We start from the raw sequence: 3,498 nt of genomic DNA, 5'->3' as shown, positions 1-3,498 counted from the left end.
CGTTGCACAGTCACTGTAACTGGTTGTTGCACTAACAGCGACTTGGACTGTGTTATCCCATTCGAGATCAATACAACTACTTAGGGTTGAATCTAAGTCAACATTCTTAAAAGGATGGGCATCACCTACATTGGGACTACTTTCTTTTGGGCTTTGAACTTTAGGAGAGTTTTTCGGTGGTTGCATATTCGTAAAGTTAGATATCCGCTTAGGATCGGACTTAATTTTATGACCTTTAGGATTATGATACGCTTGGGTGTTTGATGCTGGTAGTCTGTGGTTATCTCGGCCTGCTTTTCGTTGGCATGGTGTTCTATCTGGTAGAATCTTAATATCTTTGAAAATCTGTTTCAATGAATTGGAGGAATTTAAAAACTCACTAGCGTCTACAGATGAGTTGAATTTGAACAAGATCGGTGAGTGCATATCAGGGTGACTTCTTTTTAATCTTGTGCATACACATGGTATGTGTGTCATATTGCTGGCTCTAAGCAGACTAGTTTTGATATTTTTAAGGGCATATGAGTCCGGTATATTAAACACAATTGCATTGCTAGATCACCTTATTCTTTCAAATACCTCTGATGCAACACGATCTAAGGAGTTATTGATGTCATTCATTTGATCTGAAGTCTCTGTGAGGTTAGGGTTGATGAGATACTTGAGGGGAATGAGAATGTTCATGTCAACTTGCAGTCTTTTTATATCATTCGTATGGTTGCAGTTGTGATTATCATCATTGTTCACCAACAGAGTCTTCAACACGTCTGGAATGGAGATAACTGGTAAAAGCTTGTCTGCTTCCGGATGAACGGAGTAGCTCGTCTCATTGAAACTGTCAGTAGCAATTTTAGATTGCGTAGTTTTCCTACGTTTGGCTGGACGCCTACAAGCAAGGGCCTTTATTTTCTTTTGTTGCATAATAAAAAAGTGACGTATAGCAGGCGGATTGAACAAAATATTGGAAATAGAGATGAAAGAAAGAAAAAATCAATGCCGAGGACTGAAGTCTAATCAAAACCTATGCTTAACACAAGGGTGGATGTGTCGAGAGGATCGGTGAAAGTGTAGAAAAACAATGGATAAGAATATCATGAAGGTATTAGTGGTGACAAAATATACTGTCATAAAAAATAAATAAATAAACCTATGACAGACTTTTCGTGCCTTAAGGTAACCCTCGTGCTATTGATAGAAGAAACCAGAGAAGTAGGGAATAGGTCTTTATTTCGATCTTCGCGCAGTCACAGTGGAGCGTGGGATTATCTGTTCAGACAAACAAAGGCTCTCAACATTCAATATAAGATAATAGGGAATATAACGCTTACAAAAAGTAAGGGAGTGAATGAATACTTGGACAATACTGTTTTAGCATATGCTTGGTTGTTTGAGGTCAACTCTTAACCAACCAACCTGAGCTGTTACATTAGCTTCCCCCTAGAATCGACTTCCGTAAGAACGTCGGTTCGATTAACCTATCTATCGAAAACACCTTAGTTCTATTTCTCATCCCAAGGCGAAATTATCGACTCGCTCACTATTTGACTTACAATCAGTTACGACTAACGCTTTCAACGATAGTCCATGGATGTCTCTTCATTTACTAGCTTGTCATCTTATTTTGTAGCATGTGATCTTTTCTACAACTATTGCTGACGGTTTGCTGCGTGCTTTCAAGAGAAAGTGTGAGAATGTGGAATAAGAATATTTGAGGAAGTGCCGCGAGCGGGCTACCCAACACCATGTTAGTGAGGTACGATTTTTCCATGCTCAGACCGACTATCAGGTGTTTACTCATCTGCCTCTTGAGTCGCCCTCAAGTAAAAAGTAAAGAAGAGTCTACTTCAAAGGTAATGGTGAAAATCAAGCAAACCTGAAGAACTGCTCCACTGCCTGCATAAAATAATAAGATACAAAATGGAAATACATAAATGCAATTGATAATTGTTTGGTTCATGTAAGTGCTTGGCCTCCAGAACGGATTGGTATTCTGGAAGGAAATAAACATAGTGTAGATATCTTGTGCACGAAGAACCATGAAAACAACAAAAAAAAGAACTCTTTTGTAATGCATATATGTAAAAGGGTGAACTTGCTAGAAGTTGGACTCTTTAACAAAATCGATCAAATGCATGACCTTGAGCCAGTGATGACCGCCTTTTACAACTAGGTGCGTAACCAAGGGTGCATCAGAGTAATCCACAAAACGGAAACGAATATACGGTTAAGAAGCAAAAAAAATTGTGTGGAGTATGCGGATCAAGTACAGTTGTGTCAAATACCCTTTTCTGGTTTGATTTAGGTATGCATGATATATTGAAGCAATATTTCGTAAATTCATCCAAGTAAGGAATTGGTTTGCACCTCAGAAGTGTGTAAGTCCTCTTACTCATTAGTATTATGAATGATTAGTCGATAAAAGGAAAAATTGCAGTCATTCCCCCGTGGTTTGATGTGGTCTAATGGCTAGGCACACGGTCCAGCATTCAGGAGGGCAGAGGTTCGAGTGCGTGGGGCCTGCGTTTTTGTTCACCAAAACCCCATTCAATACGACGTTTGTTGGCCATAAGTTGCTCAGATATATGAGAGAAAGATAACAAGAGGACGGATTGATATGTCAAAGTGCCATATTGGAACAGTACAAGTTCTTTGTTTGTATTAATAATAATACTATAGAAAAATGTATACAGATATATAAGAAGTACAACCAACATAGTTAATTAACCAGAAAAAGAAATTATAAAACTCGCCTGGGTTGCTTTTTGAATTCGTTGTATTTGCCAGTGTTAGTTGTATGAGTTTGATTAAAATCCTCAGCCATCGTTTCGGAATACCTAGCTTATGTGTCCAGTATTTAAAAAAAATATTTAACATAACACTTATATATCCAAGGTAAAAGGTCTAGGGAGTTGTATGTGAAGCGGAATGAGGAAAAAAAATTATTTTTAAGTAGATGCAGGGTCTGATTAGCTACGTGGTTAGATTTTATCCTGCAGCCGAAACTGTCAACATCCTTGACTGACTAATCGGATGTGCCCAGCGAACCGTTTTAGTCATTTGTAAAGATTTATCATCTTTACATTTCGATTCCGCAATGGATTTGTCAGTTAAACGATCTAACAACACGTATGGTGGTTCATGATCTAGATAAGCCGGCTTTAGCCTATCAATACTTACTGTGTCGATGTTTCCATGTTTTTCTATCACGAAATATTTAGATTTTCTTGAGACGACTTTGAAAGGACCTTCAAATGGAGGACTGAGTGGTGCTTTTATTTTGTCACATCTTATCCAGACGTGCGTGCAATTGCTTAGGTCTTTAGGTATATATACGGCGCGCGATTGTTCACGAGTATTAATCGGCTTAAGTTTAGACATGTGATCTCGTAGTTGATCTACATAATTTTCTATATTAAGTTTTTGACTGTTAGTATTAGGGTTAATAAATTCACCTGGTAGTCTCAGAGTTGTTCCGAAAACCAGTTCCGCAGCTGAACA

This window comes from Schistosoma mansoni (assembly GCF_000237925.1).
Source record: "Schistosoma mansoni, WGS project CABG00000000 data, supercontig 0196, strain Puerto Rico, whole genome shotgun sequence".
NCBI lineage: Eukaryota > Metazoa > Platyhelminthes > Trematoda > Strigeidida > Schistosomatidae > Schistosoma > Schistosoma mansoni.
The sequence above is the reverse complement of the archived record's forward strand: the minus strand, read 5'-3'. Positions refer to the sequence as shown.